At 42.9% G+C, this 13,067-nt stretch overlaps 24 non-coding genes across 24 annotated transcripts; 11 read left to right on the top strand and 13 right to left on the bottom strand.

The window, feature by feature from the left end:
* Positions 1-176: 176 nt before the first annotated feature.
* On the bottom strand, positions 177-249 carry Trnar-acg (transfer RNA arginine (anticodon ACG)). Its single transcript has one exon. It is a non-coding gene; the product is annotated as a tRNA-Arg (tRNA).
* Positions 250-924: 675 nt separating this feature from the next.
* On the top strand, positions 925-1,007 carry Trnal-uaa (transfer RNA leucine (anticodon UAA)). Its single transcript has one exon. It is a non-coding gene; the product is annotated as a tRNA-Leu (tRNA).
* Positions 1,008-1,193: 186 nt separating this feature from the next.
* Positions 1,194-1,266, bottom strand: Trnar-acg (transfer RNA arginine (anticodon ACG)). The gene has a single exon. It is a non-coding gene; the product is annotated as a tRNA-Arg (tRNA).
* Positions 1,267-1,931: 665 nt separating this feature from the next.
* On the top strand, positions 1,932-2,014 carry Trnal-uaa (transfer RNA leucine (anticodon UAA)). Its single transcript has one exon. It is a non-coding gene; the product is annotated as a tRNA-Leu (tRNA).
* Positions 2,015-2,199: 185 nt separating this feature from the next.
* Trnar-acg (transfer RNA arginine (anticodon ACG)) lies at positions 2,200-2,272 on the bottom strand. The gene has a single exon. It is a non-coding gene; the product is annotated as a tRNA-Arg (tRNA).
* Positions 2,273-2,947: 675 nt separating this feature from the next.
* Positions 2,948-3,030, top strand: Trnal-uaa (transfer RNA leucine (anticodon UAA)). The gene has a single exon. It is a non-coding gene; the product is annotated as a tRNA-Leu (tRNA).
* Positions 3,031-3,215: 185 nt separating this feature from the next.
* On the bottom strand, positions 3,216-3,288 carry Trnar-acg (transfer RNA arginine (anticodon ACG)). Its single transcript has one exon. It is a non-coding gene; the product is annotated as a tRNA-Arg (tRNA).
* A 665-nt stretch (positions 3,289-3,953) lies between these two features.
* Trnal-uaa (transfer RNA leucine (anticodon UAA)) lies at positions 3,954-4,036 on the top strand. Its single transcript has one exon. It is a non-coding gene; the product is annotated as a tRNA-Leu (tRNA).
* A 185-nt stretch (positions 4,037-4,221) lies between these two features.
* Trnar-acg (transfer RNA arginine (anticodon ACG)) lies at positions 4,222-4,294 on the bottom strand. The gene has a single exon. It is a non-coding gene; the product is annotated as a tRNA-Arg (tRNA).
* A 675-nt stretch (positions 4,295-4,969) lies between these two features.
* On the top strand, positions 4,970-5,052 carry Trnal-uaa (transfer RNA leucine (anticodon UAA)). The gene has a single exon. It is a non-coding gene; the product is annotated as a tRNA-Leu (tRNA).
* A 185-nt stretch (positions 5,053-5,237) lies between these two features.
* Positions 5,238-5,310, bottom strand: Trnar-acg (transfer RNA arginine (anticodon ACG)). Its single transcript has one exon. It is a non-coding gene; the product is annotated as a tRNA-Arg (tRNA).
* A 675-nt stretch (positions 5,311-5,985) lies between these two features.
* Positions 5,986-6,068, top strand: Trnal-uaa (transfer RNA leucine (anticodon UAA)). The gene has a single exon. It is a non-coding gene; the product is annotated as a tRNA-Leu (tRNA).
* Positions 6,069-6,253: 185 nt separating this feature from the next.
* On the bottom strand, positions 6,254-6,326 carry Trnar-acg (transfer RNA arginine (anticodon ACG)). Its single transcript has one exon. It is a non-coding gene; the product is annotated as a tRNA-Arg (tRNA).
* Positions 6,327-7,001: 675 nt separating this feature from the next.
* Trnal-uaa (transfer RNA leucine (anticodon UAA)) lies at positions 7,002-7,084 on the top strand. Its single transcript has one exon. It is a non-coding gene; the product is annotated as a tRNA-Leu (tRNA).
* Positions 7,085-7,269: 185 nt separating this feature from the next.
* Trnar-acg (transfer RNA arginine (anticodon ACG)) lies at positions 7,270-7,342 on the bottom strand. The gene has a single exon. It is a non-coding gene; the product is annotated as a tRNA-Arg (tRNA).
* Positions 7,343-8,017: 675 nt separating this feature from the next.
* Trnal-uaa (transfer RNA leucine (anticodon UAA)) lies at positions 8,018-8,100 on the top strand. The gene has a single exon. It is a non-coding gene; the product is annotated as a tRNA-Leu (tRNA).
* A 185-nt stretch (positions 8,101-8,285) lies between these two features.
* Positions 8,286-8,358, bottom strand: Trnar-acg (transfer RNA arginine (anticodon ACG)). Its single transcript has one exon. It is a non-coding gene; the product is annotated as a tRNA-Arg (tRNA).
* Positions 8,359-9,033: 675 nt separating this feature from the next.
* Trnal-uaa (transfer RNA leucine (anticodon UAA)) lies at positions 9,034-9,116 on the top strand. Its single transcript has one exon. It is a non-coding gene; the product is annotated as a tRNA-Leu (tRNA).
* A 185-nt stretch (positions 9,117-9,301) lies between these two features.
* Trnar-acg (transfer RNA arginine (anticodon ACG)) lies at positions 9,302-9,374 on the bottom strand. The gene has a single exon. It is a non-coding gene; the product is annotated as a tRNA-Arg (tRNA).
* A 675-nt stretch (positions 9,375-10,049) lies between these two features.
* Trnal-uaa (transfer RNA leucine (anticodon UAA)) lies at positions 10,050-10,132 on the top strand. Its single transcript has one exon. It is a non-coding gene; the product is annotated as a tRNA-Leu (tRNA).
* A 185-nt stretch (positions 10,133-10,317) lies between these two features.
* Positions 10,318-10,390, bottom strand: Trnar-acg (transfer RNA arginine (anticodon ACG)). Its single transcript has one exon. It is a non-coding gene; the product is annotated as a tRNA-Arg (tRNA).
* A 675-nt stretch (positions 10,391-11,065) lies between these two features.
* Positions 11,066-11,148, top strand: Trnal-uaa (transfer RNA leucine (anticodon UAA)). Its single transcript has one exon. It is a non-coding gene; the product is annotated as a tRNA-Leu (tRNA).
* A 185-nt stretch (positions 11,149-11,333) lies between these two features.
* Positions 11,334-11,406, bottom strand: Trnar-acg (transfer RNA arginine (anticodon ACG)). Its single transcript has one exon. It is a non-coding gene; the product is annotated as a tRNA-Arg (tRNA).
* A 943-nt stretch (positions 11,407-12,349) lies between these two features.
* Trnar-acg (transfer RNA arginine (anticodon ACG)) lies at positions 12,350-12,422 on the bottom strand. The gene has a single exon. It is a non-coding gene; the product is annotated as a tRNA-Arg (tRNA).
* Positions 12,423-13,067: the final 645 nt, after the last annotated feature.

Below are 13,067 nucleotides of genomic sequence, written 5' to 3' on the forward strand. Positions count from 1 at the left end.
TTTTTAGGTGTGATTATTGAGCGGAAATGTTCACTTCACCTCTTTTTCTCATTGAAATGATCCACTTTACAATTTGTAATGGAGAAAAAATCGGACACTGCTATTGTCAAAATCTTCCTCGTTATCTCCTTAGTATTTTACTTATTTTCAAAACCAAAATGTCAAAAAGAATATTCCGAGCGTGCCAGGATTCGAACCTGGAATCTTCTGATCCGTAGTCAGACGCGTTATCCGTTGCGCCACACGCCCACTGAAAGCCCAGGCTACAATACAATATGTGATCTCTCATTTCCTTTCATTGTTGCACGGCTGCAAGTGCTAAATGTTGCCCAAACATGTTTGCACTGACCGACGTCATTTCATCTAGACGATGACATTCCATGACAAAACAAACAAAAGACTGCTTTGAGTGTGACAGGATTCCACCTTGGAATCGTCTTAAGTAGTTAGACGTCTTATGGCTTGTCAAACGGCTCTTTGCTTTATCACTGGGACTTCTTATTTACCAAGGAACTGCCGTCACATTACAAACGTTATGAACAAATCGACTCTACGCCAAAGAAGCACATTACAGGACCAAGGATGGGAGGATTCCAAAGGAATCTAAGGAAAGGAAACGACAGCCACTTCCTCCAAACGTAAGGCAGGGCACTTGAAGTTGAACATGCACATATCAAGAATGCTAACAGTTGGCTTACAAATATAGTATTTTATACGAGCAGCTGTCAGTAGCACAAAGTGTGGTTCTAGGTTGCAGTCAGAGTAGGGTACAAAGGATATCGAGGACAACATGGTACTTGGAGAAATGGCTTGGAAATGTGTAAGTTACATGTTGAGACTGACATAGTTTTGGCTGAAGGGCGTATATCTAGGCATTTGCAATTACCCGACACTCAGTTCTACCTTTCCACTTTGTAAGGCATGGGCACGGTGGCCGAGTGGGTAAGGCGTTGGACTTAAGATCCAATGGACGTATGTCCGCGTGGATTCGAACCCCACCCGTGCTAACCTCACAATATTTAGGTGTGATTATTGAGCGGAAATGTTCACTTCACCTCTTTTTCTCATTGAAATGATCCACTTTACAATTTGTAATGGAGAAAACATCGGACACTGCTATTGTCAAAATCTTCCTCGTTATATCCTTAGTATTTTACTTATTTTCAAAACCAAAATGTCAAAAAGGAATATTCCGAGCGTGCCAGGATTCGAACCTGGAATCTTCTGATCCGTAGTCAGACGCGTTATCCGTAGCGCCACACGCCCACTGAAAGCCTAGGCTACAATACAATGTCTGATCTCTCATTTCCTTTCATTGTTGCACGGCTGCAAGTGCTAAATGTTGCCCAAAGATGTTTGCATTGACCGACGTCATTTCATCTAGACGATGACATTCCATGACAAAACAAACAAAAGACTGCTTTGAGTGTGACAGGATTCCACCTTGGAATCGTCTTAAGTAGTTGGACGTCTTATGGCTTGTCAAACGGCTCTTTGCTTTATCCTTATTTACCAAGGAACTGCCGTCACATTACAAACGTTATGAACAAAGCGACTCTACGCCAAAGAAGCACATTACAGGACCAAGGATGGGAGGATTCCAAAGGAATCTAAGAAAAGGAAACGACAGCCACTTGCTCCAAACGTAAGGCAGGGCACTTGAAGTTGAACATGCACATATCAAGAATGCTAACAGTTGGCTTACAAATATAGTATTTTATACGAGCAGCTGTCGGTAGCACAAAGTGTGGTTCTAGGTTGCAGTCAGAGTAGGGTACAAAGGATATCGAGGACAACATGGTACTTGGAGAAATGGCTTGGAAATGTGTAAGTTACATGTTGAGACTGAAATATTTTTGGCTGAAGGGCGTATATCTACGCATTTGCAATTACCCGACACTCAGTTCTACCTTTCCACTTTGTAAGGCATGGGCACGGTGGCCGAGTGCGTAAGGCGTTGGACTTAAGATCCAATGGACGTATGTCCGCGTGGATTCGAACCCCACCCGTGCTAACCTCACTATTTTTAGGTGTGATTATTGAGCGGAAATGTTCACTTCACCTCTTTTTCTCATTGAAATGATCCACTTTACAATTTGTAATGGAGAAAAAATCGGACACTGCTATTGTCAAAATCTTCCTCGTTATCTCCTTAGTATTTTACTTATTTTCAAAACCAAAATGTCAAAAAGAATATTCCGAGCGTGCCAGGTTTCGAACCTGGAATCTTCTGATCCGTAGTCAGACGCGTTATCCGTTGCGCCACACGCCCACTGAAAGCCCAGGCTACAATACATTATCTGATCTCTCATTTCCTTTCATTGTTGCACGGCTGCAAGTGCTAAATGTTGCCCAAACATGTTTGCACTGACCGACGTCACTTCATCTAGACGATGACATTCCATGACAAAACAAACAAAAGACTGCTTTGAGTGTGACAGGATTCCACCTTGGAATCGTCTTAAGTAGTTAGACGTCTTATGGCTTGTCAAACGGCTCTTTGCTTTATCACTGGGACTTCTTATTTACCAAGGAACTGCCGTCACATTACAAACGTTATGAACAAAGCGACTCTACGCCAAAGAAGCACATTACAGGACCAAGGATGGGAGGATTCCAAAGGAATCTAAGGAAAGGAAACGACAGCCACTTGCTCCAAACGTAAGGCAGGGCACTTGAAGTTGAACATGCACATATCAAGAATGCTAACAGTTGGCTTACAAATATAGTATTTTATACGAGCAGCTGTCAGTAGCACAAAGTGTGGTTCTAGGTTGCAGTCAGAGTAGGGTACAAAGGAGATCGAGGACAACATGGTACTTGGAGAAATGGCTTGGAAATGTGTAAGTTACATGTTGAGACTGACATAGTTTTGGCTGAAGGGCGTATATCTAGGCATTTGCAATTACCCGACACTCAGTTCTACCTTTCCACTTTGTAAGGCATGAGCACGGTGGCCGAGTGGGTGAGGCGTTGGACTTAAGATCCAATGGACGTATGTCCGCGTGGATTCGAACCCCACCCGTGCTAACCTCACTATATTTAGGTGTGATTATTGAGCGGAAATGTTCACTTCACCTCTTTTTCTCATTGAAATGATCCACTTTACAATTTGTAATGGAGAAAAAATCGGACACTGCTATTGTCAAAATCTTCCTCGTTATCTCCTTAGTATTTTACTTATTTTCAAAACCAAAATGTCAAAAAGAATATTCCGAGCGTGCCAGGATTCGAACCTGGAATCTTCTGATCCGTAGTCAGACGCGTTATCCGTTGCGCCACACGCCCACTGAAAGCCCAGGCTACAATACATTATCTGATCTCTCATTTCCTTTCATTGTTGCACGGCTGCAAGTGCTAAATGTTGCCCAAACATGTTTGCACTGACCGACGTCATTTCATCTAGACGATGACATTCCATGACAAAACAAACAAAAGACTGCTTTGAGTGTGACAGGATTCCACCTTGGAATCGTCTTAAGTAGTTGGACGTCTTATGGCTTGTCAAACGGCTCTTTGCTTTATCCTTATCTACCAAGGAACTGCCGTCACATTACAAACGTTATGAACAAAACGACTCTACGCCAAAGAAGCACATTACAGGACCAAGGATGGGAGGATTCCAAAGGAATCTAAGAAAAGGAAACGACAGCCACTTGCTCCAAACGTAAGGCAGGGCACTTGAAGTTGAACATGCACATATCAAGAATGCTAACAGTTGGCTTACAAATATAGTATTTTATACGAGCAGCTGTCGGTAGCACAAAGTGTGGTTCTAGGTTGCAGTCAGAGTAGGGTACAAAGGATATCGAGGACAACATGGTACTTGGAGAAATGGCTTGGAAATGTGTAAGTTACATGTCAAGACTGAAATATTTTTGGCTGAAGGGCGTATATCTACGCATTTGCAATTACCCGACACTCAGTTCTACCTTTCCACTTTGTAAGGCATGGGCACGGTGGCCGAGTGCGTAAGGCGTTGGACTTAAGATCCAATGGACGTATGTCCGCGTGGATTCGAACCCCACCCGTGCTAACCTCACTATATTTAGGTGTGATTATTGAGCGGAAATGTTCACTTCACCTCTTTTTCTCATTGAAATGATCCACTTTACAATTTGTAATGGAGAAAACATCGGACACTGCTATTGTCAAAATCTTCCTCGTTATATCCTTAGTATTTTACTTATTTTCAAAACCAAAATGTCAAAAAGAATATTCCGAGCGTGCCAGGATTCGAACCTGGAATCTTCTGATCCGTAGTCAGACGCGTTATCCGTTGCGCCACACGCCCACTGAAAGCCTAGGCTACAATACAATGTCTGATCTCTCATTTCCTTTCATTGTTGCACGGCTGCAAGTGCTAAATGTTGCCCAAACATGTTTGCATTGACCGACGTCATTTCATCTAGACGATGACATTCCATGACAAAACAAACAAAAGACTGCTTTGAGTGTGACAGGATTCCACCTTGGAATCGTCTTAAGTAGTTAGACGTCTTATGGCTTGTCAAACGGCTCTTTGCTTTATCACTGGGACTTCTTATTTACCAAGGAACTGCCGTCACATTACAAACGTTATGAACAAATCGACTCTACGCCAAAGAAGCACATTACAGGACCAAGGATGGGAGGATTCCAAAGGAATCTAAGGAAAGGAAACGACAGCCACTTGCTCCAAACGTAAGGCAGGGCACTTGAAGTTGAACATGCACATATCAAGAATGCTAACAGTTGGCTTACAAATATAGTATTTTATACGAGCAGCTGTCAGTAGCACAAAGTGTGGTTCTAGGTTGCAGTCAGAGTAGGGTACAAAGGATATCGAGGACAACATGGTACTTGGAGAAATGGCTTGGAAATGTGTAAGTTACATGTTGAGACTGACATAGTTTTGGCCGAAGGGCGTATATCTAGGCATTTGCAATTACCCGACACTCAGTTCTACCTTTCCACTTTGTAAGGCATGGGCACGGTGGCCGAGTGGGTAAGGCGTTGGACTTAAGATCCAATGGACGTATGTCCGCGTGGATTCGAACCCCACCCGTGCTAACCTCACTATATTTAGGTGTGATTATTGAGCGGAAATGTTCACTTCACCTCTTTTTCTCATTGAAATGATCCACTTTACAATTTGTAATGGAGAAAAAATCGGACACTGCTATTGTCAAAATCTTGCTCGTTATATCCTTAGTATTTTACTTATTTTCAAAACCAAAATGTCAAAAAGAATATTCCGAGCGTGCCAGGATTCGAACCTGGAATCTTCTGATCCGTAGTCAGACGCGTTATCCGTTGCGCCACACGCCCACTGAAAGCCCAGGCTACAATACAATGTCTGATCTCTCATTTCCTTTCATTGTTGCACGGCTGCAAGTGCTAAATGTTGCCCAAACATGTTTGCACTGACCGACGTCATTTCATCTAGACGATGACATTCCATGACAAAACAAACATAAGACTGCTTTGAGTGTGACAGGATTCCACCTTGGAATCGTCTTAAGTAGTTAGACGTCTTATGGCTTGTCAAACGGCTCTTTGCTTTATCACTGGGACTTCTTATTTACCAAGGAACTGCCGTCACATTACAAACGTTATGAACAAAGCGACTCTACGCCAAAGAAGCACATTACAGGACCAAGGATGGGAGGATTCCAAAGGAATCTAAGGAAAGGAAACGACAGCCACTTGCTCCAAACGTAAGGCAGGGCACTTGAAGTTGAACATGCACATATCAAGAATGCTAACAGTTGGCTTACAAATATAGTATTTTATACGAGCAGCTGTCAGTAGCACAAAGTGTGGTTCTAGGTTGCAGTCAGAGTAGGGTACAAAGGATATCGAGGACAACATGGTACTTGGAGAAATGGCTTGGAAATGTGTAAGTTACATGTTTGGACTGACATAGTTTTGGCTGAAGGGCGTATATCTAGGCATTTGCAATTACCCGACACTCAGTTCTACCTTTCCACTTTGTAAGGCATGGGCACGGTGGCCGAGTGGGTAAGGCGTTGGACTTAAGATCCAATGGACGTATGTCCGCGTGGATTCGAACCCCACCCGTGCTAACCTCACTATATTTAGGTGTTATTATTGAGCGGAAATGTTCACTTCACCTCTTTTTCTCATTGAAATGATCCACTTTACAATTTGTAATGGAGAAAACATCGGACACTGCTATTGTCAAAATCTTCCTCGTTATATCCTTAGTATTTTACTTATTTTCAAAACCAAAATGTCAAAAAGAATATTCCGAGCGTGCCAGGATTCGAACCTGGAATCTTCTGATCCGTAGTCAGACGCGTTATCCGTTGCGCCACACGCCCACTGAAAGCCCAGGCTACAATACAATATCTGATCTCTCATTTCCTTTCATTGTTGCACGGCTGCAAGTGCTAAATGTTGCCCAAACATGTTTGCATTGACCGACGTCATTTCATCTAGACGATGACATTCCATGACAAAACAAACAAAAGACTGCTTTGAGTGTGACAGGATTCCATCTTGGAATCGTCTTAAGTAGTTGGACGTCTTATGGCTTGTCAAACGGCTCTTTGCTTTATCACTGGGACTTCTTATTTACTAAGGAACTGCCGTCACATTACAAACGTTATGAACAAAGCGACTCTACGCCAAAGAAGCACATTACAGGACCAGGGATGGGAGGATTCCAAAGGAATCTAAGGAAAGGAAACGACAGCCACTTGCTCCAAACGTAAGGCAGGGCACTTGAAGTTGAACATGCACATATCAAGAATGCTAACAGTTGGCTTACAAATATAGTATTTTATACGAGCAGCTGTCAGTAGCACAAAGTGTGGTTCTAGGTTGCAGTCAGAGTAGGGTACAAAGGAGATCGAGGACAACATGGTACTTGGAGAAATGGCTTGGAAATGTGTAAGTTACATGTTTGGACTGACATAGTTTTGGCCGAAGGGCGTATATCTAGGCATTTGCAATTACCCGACACTCAGTTCTACCTTTCCACTTTGTAAGGCATGGGCACGGTGGCCGAGTGGGTAAGGCGTTGGACTTAAGATGCAATGGACGTATGTCCGCGTGGATTCGAACCCCACCCGTGCTAACCTCACTATATTTAGGTGTGATTATTGAGCGGAAATGTTCACTTCACCTCTTTTTCTCATTGAAATGATCCACTTTACAATTTGTAATGGAGAAAAAATCGGACACTGCTATTGTCAAAATCTTGCTCGTTATATCCTTAGTATTTTACTTATTTTCAAAACCAAAATGTCAAAAAGAATATTCCGAGCGTGCCAGGATTCGAACCTGGAATCTTCTGATCCGTAGTCAGACGCGTTATCCGTTGCGCCACACGCCCACTGAAAGCCCAGGCTACAATACAATGTCTGATCTCTCATTTCCTTTCATTGTTGCACGGCTGCAAGTGCTAAATGTTGCCCAAACATGTTTGCACTGACCGACGTCATTTCATCTAGACGATGACATTCCATGACAAAACAAACAAAAGACTGCTTTGAGTGTGACAGGATTCCACCTTGGAATCGTCTTAAGTAGTTAGACGTCTTATGGCTTGTCAAACGGCTCTTTGCTTTATCACTGGGACTTCTTATTTACCAAGGAACTGCCGTCACATTACAAACGTTATGAACAAATCGACTCTACGCCAAAGAAGCACATTACAGGACCAAGGATGGGAGGATTCCAAAGGAATCTAAGGAAAGGAAACGACAGCCACTTGCTCCAAACGTAAGGCAGGGCACTTGAAGTTGAACATGCACATATCAAGAATGCTAACAGTTGGCTTACAAATATAGTATTTTATACGAGCAGCTGTCAGTAGCACAAAGTGTGGTTCTAGGTTGCAGTCAGAGTAGGGTACAAAGGATATCGAGGACAACATGGTACTTGGAGAAATGGCTTGGAAATGTGTAAGTTACATGTTTGGACTGACATAGTTTTGGCTGAAGGGCGTATATCTACGCATTTGCAATTACCCGACACTCAGTTCTACCTTTCCACTTTGTAAGGCATGGGCACGGTGGCCGAGTGGGTAAGGCGTTGGACTTAAGATCCAATGGACGTATGTCCGCGTGGATTCGAACCCCACCCGTGCTAACCTCACTATATTTAGGTGTTATTATTGAGCGGAAATGTTCACTTCACCTCTTTTTCTCATTGAAATGATCCACTTTACAATTTGTAATGGAGAAAACATCGGACACTGCTATTGTCAAAATCTTCCTCGTTATATCCTTAGTATTTTACTTATTTTCAAAACCAAAATGTCAAAAAGAATATTCCGAGCGTGCCAGGATTCGAACCTGGAATCTTCTGATCCGTAGTCAGACGCGTTATCCGTTGCGCCACACGCCCACTGAAAGCCCAGGCTACAATACAATGTCTGATCTCTCATTTCCTTTCATTGTTGCACGGCTGCAAGTGCTAAATGTTGCCCAAACATGTTTGCACTGACCGACGTCATTTCATCTAGACGATGACATTCCATGACAAAACAAACATAAGACTGCTTTGAGTGTGACAGGATTCCATCTTGGAATCGTCTTAAGTAGTTAGACGTCTTATGGCTTGTCAAACGGCTCTTTGCTTTATCACTGGGACTTCTTATTTACCAAGGAACTGCCGTCACATTACAAACGTTATGAACAAAGCGACTCTACGCCAAAGAAGCACATTACAGGACCAAGGATGGGAGGATTCCAAAGGAATCTAAGGAAAGGAAACGACAGCCACTTGCTCCAAACGTAAGGCAGGGCACTTGAAGTTGAACATGCACATATCAAGAATGCTAACAGTTGGCTTACAAATATAGTATTTTATACGAGCAGCTGTCAGTAGCACAAAGTGTGGTTCTAGGTTGCAGTCAGAGTAGGGTACAAAGGATATCGAGGACAACATGGTACTTGGAGAAATGGCTTGGAAATGTGTAAGTTACATGTTTGGACTGACATAGTTTTGGCTGAAGGGCGTATATCTACGCATTTGCAATTACCCGACACTCAGTTCTACCTTTCCACTTTGTAAGGCATGGGCACGGTGGCCGAGTGGGTAAGGCGTTGGACTTAAGATCCAATGGACGTATGTCCGCGTGGATTCGAACCCCACCCGTGCTAACCTCACTATATTTAGGTGTTATTATTGAGCGGAAATGTTCACTTCACCTCTTTTTCTCATTGAAATGATCCACTTTACAATTTGTAATGGAGAAAACATCGGACACTGCTATTGTCAAAATCTTCCTCGTTATATCCTTAGTATTTTACTTATTTTCAAAACCAAAATGTCAAAAAGAATATTCCGAGCGTGCCAGGATTCGAACCTGGAATCTTCTGATCCGTAGTCAGACGCGTTATCCGTTGCGCCACACGCCCACTGAAAGCCCAGGCTACAATACAATGTCTGATCTCTCATTTCCTTTCATTGTTGCACGGCTGCAAGTGCTAAATGTTGCCCAAACATGTTTGCATTGACCGACGTCATTTCATCTAGACGATGACATTCCATGACAAAACAAACAAAAGACTGCTTTGAGTGTGACAGGATTCCATCTTGGAATCGTCTTAAGTAGTTGGACGTCTTATGGCTTGTCAAACGGCTCTTTGCTTTATCACTGGGACTTCTTATTTACTAAGGAACTGCCGTCACATTACAAACGTTATGAACAAAGCGACTCTACGCCAAAGAAGCACATTACAGGACCAGGGATGGGAGGATTCCAAAGGAATCTAAGGAAAGGAAACGACAGCCACTTGCTCCAAACGTAAGGCAGGGCACTTGAAGTTGAACATGCACATATCAAGAATGCTAACAGTTGGCTTACAAATATAGTATTTTATACGAGCAGCTGTCAGTAGCACAAAGTGTGGTTCTAGGTTGCAGTCAGAGTAGGGTACAAAGGAGATCGAGGACAACATGGTACTTGGAGAAATGGCTTGGAAATGTGTAAGTTACATGTTTGGACTGACATAGTTTTGGCCGAAGGGCGTATATCTAGGCATTTGCAATTACCCGACACTCAGTTCTACCTTTCCACTTTGTAAGGCATGGGCACGGTGGCCGAGTGGGTAAGGCGTTGGACTTAAGATGCAATGGACGTATGTCCGCGTGGATTCGAACCCCACCCGTGCTAACCTCACTATATTTAGGTGTGATTATTGAGCGGAAATGTTCACTTCACCTCTTTTTCTCATTGAAATGATCCACTTTACAATTTGTAATGGAGAAAAAATCGGACACTGCTATTGTCAAAATCTTGCTCGTTATATCCTTAGTATTTTACTTATTTTCAAAACCAAAATGTCAAAAAGAATATTCCGAGCGTGCCAGGATTCGAACCTGGAATCTTCTGATCCGTAGTCAGACGCGTTATCCGTTGCGCCACACGCCCACTGAAAGCCCAGGCTACAATACAATGTCTGATCTCTCATTTCCTTTCATTGTTGCACGGCTGCAAGTGCTAAATGTTGCCCAAACATGTTTGCACTGACCGACGTCATTTCATCTAGACGATGACATTCCATGACAAAACAAACAAAAGACTGCTTTGAGTGTGACAGGATTCCACCTTGGAATCGTCTTAAGTAGTTAGACGTCTTATGGCTTGTCAAACGGCTCTTTGCTTTATCACTGGGACTTCTTATTTACCAAGGAACTGCCGTCACATTACAAACGTTATGAACAAATCGACTCTACGCCAAAGAAGCACATTACAGGACCAAGGATGGGAGGATTCCAAAGGAATCTAAGGAAAGGAAACGACAGCCACTTGCTCCAAACGTAAGGCAGGGCACTTGAAGTTGAACATGCACATATCAAGAATGCTAACAGTTGGCTTACAAATATAGTATTTTATACGAGCAGCTGTCAGTAGCACAAAGTGTGGTTCTAGGTTGCAGTCAGAGTAGGGTACAAAGGATATCGAGGACAACATGGTACTTGGAGAAATGGCTTGGAAATGTGTAAGTTACATGTTTGGACTGACATAGTTTTGGCTGAAGGGCGTATATCTACGCATTTGCAATTACCCGACACTCAGTTCTACCTTTCCACTTTGTAAGGCATGGGCACGGTGGCCGAGTGGGTAAGGCGTTGGACTTAAGATCCAATGGACGTATGTCCGCGTGGATTCGAACCCCACCCGTGCTAACCTCACTATATTTAGGTGTTATTATTGAGCGGAAATGTTCACTTCACCTCTTTTTCTCATTGAAATGATCCACTTTACAATTTGTAATGGAGAAAACATCGGACACTGCTATTGTCAAAATCTTCCTCGTTATATCCTTAGTATTTTACTTATTTTCAAAACCAAAATGTCAAAAAGAATATTCCGAGCGTGCCAGGATTCGAACCTGGAATCTTCTGATCCGTAGTCAGACGCGTTATCCGTTGCGCCACACGCCCACTGAAAGCCCAGGCTACAATACAATATCTGATCTCTCATTTCCTTTCATTGTTGCACGGCTGCAAGTGCTAAATGTTGCCCAAACATGTTTGCATTGACCGACGTCATTTCATCTAGACGATGACATTCCATGACAAAACAAACAAAAGACTGCATTGAGTGTGACAGGATTCCACCTTGGAATCGTCTTAAGTAGTTAGACGTCTTATGGCTTGTCAAACGGCTCTTTGCTTTATCACTGGGACTTCTTATTTACCAAGGAACTGCCGTCACATTACAAACGTTATGAACAAAGCGACTCTACGCCAAAGAAGCACATTACAGGACCAAGGATGGGAGGATTCCAAAGGAATCTAAGGAAAGGAAACGACAGCCACTTGCTCCAAACGTAAGGCAGGGCACTTGAAGTTGAACATGCACATATCAAGAATGCTAATAGTTGGCTTACAAATATAGTATTTTATACGAGCAGCTGTCAGTAGCACAAAGTGTGGTTCTAGGTTGCAGTCAGAGTAGGGTACAAAGGAGATCGAGGACAACATGGTACTTGGAGAAATGGCTTGGAAATGTGTAAGTTACATGTTTGGACTGACATAGTTTTGGCCGAAGGGCGTATATCTAGGCATTTGCAATTACCCGACACTCAGTTCTACCTTTCCACTTTGTAAGGCATGGGCACGGTGGCCGAGTGGGTAAGGCGTTGGACTTAAGATGCAATGGACGTATGTCCGCGTTTATTCGAACCCCACCCGTGCTAACCTCACTATATTTAGGTGTGATTATTGAGCGGAAATGTTCACTTCACCTCTTTTTCTCATTGAAATGATCCACTTTACAATTTGTAATGGAGAAAAAATCGGACACTGCTATTGTCAAAATCTTCCTCGTTATATCCTTAGTATTTTACTTATTTTCAAAACCAAAATGTCAAAAAGAATATTCCGAGCGTGCCAGGATTCGAACCTGGAATCTTCTGATCCGTAGTCAGACGCGTTATCCGTTGCGCCACACGCCCACTGAAAGCCCAGGCTACAATACAATGTCTGATCTCTCATTTCCTTTCATTGTTGCACGGCTGCAAGTGCTAAATGTTGCCCAAACATGTTTGCATTGACCGACGTCATTTCATCTAGACGATGACATTCCATGACAAAACAAACAAAAGACTGCTTTGAGTGTGACAGGATTCCATCTTGGAATCGTCTTAAGTAGTTGGACGTCTTATGGCTTGTCAAACGGCTCTTTGCTTTATCACTGGGACTTCTTATTTACTAAGGAACTGCCGTCACATTACAAACGTTATGAACAAAGCGACTCTACGCCAAAGAAGCACATTACAGGACCAAGGATGGGAGGATTCCAAAGGAATCTAAGGAAAGGAAACGACAGCCACTTGCTCCAAACGTAAGGCAGGGCACTTGAAGTTGAACATGCACATATCAAGAATGCTAACAGTTGGCTTACAAATATAGTATTTTATACGAGCAGCTGTCAGTAGCACAAAGTGTGGTTCTAGGTTGCAGTCAGAGTAGGGTACAAAGGAGATCGAGGACAACATGGTACTTGGAGAAATGGCTTGGAAATGTGTAAGTTACATGTTTGGACTGACATAGTTTTGGCCGAAGGGCGTATATCTAGGCATTTGCAATTACCCGACACT

The sequence above is a fragment of the Haliotis asinina genome, chromosome 11 (assembly GCF_037392515.1).
Source record: "Haliotis asinina isolate JCU_RB_2024 chromosome 11, JCU_Hal_asi_v2, whole genome shotgun sequence".
Classification (NCBI taxonomy): domain Eukaryota; kingdom Metazoa; phylum Mollusca; class Gastropoda; order Lepetellida; family Haliotidae; genus Haliotis; species Haliotis asinina.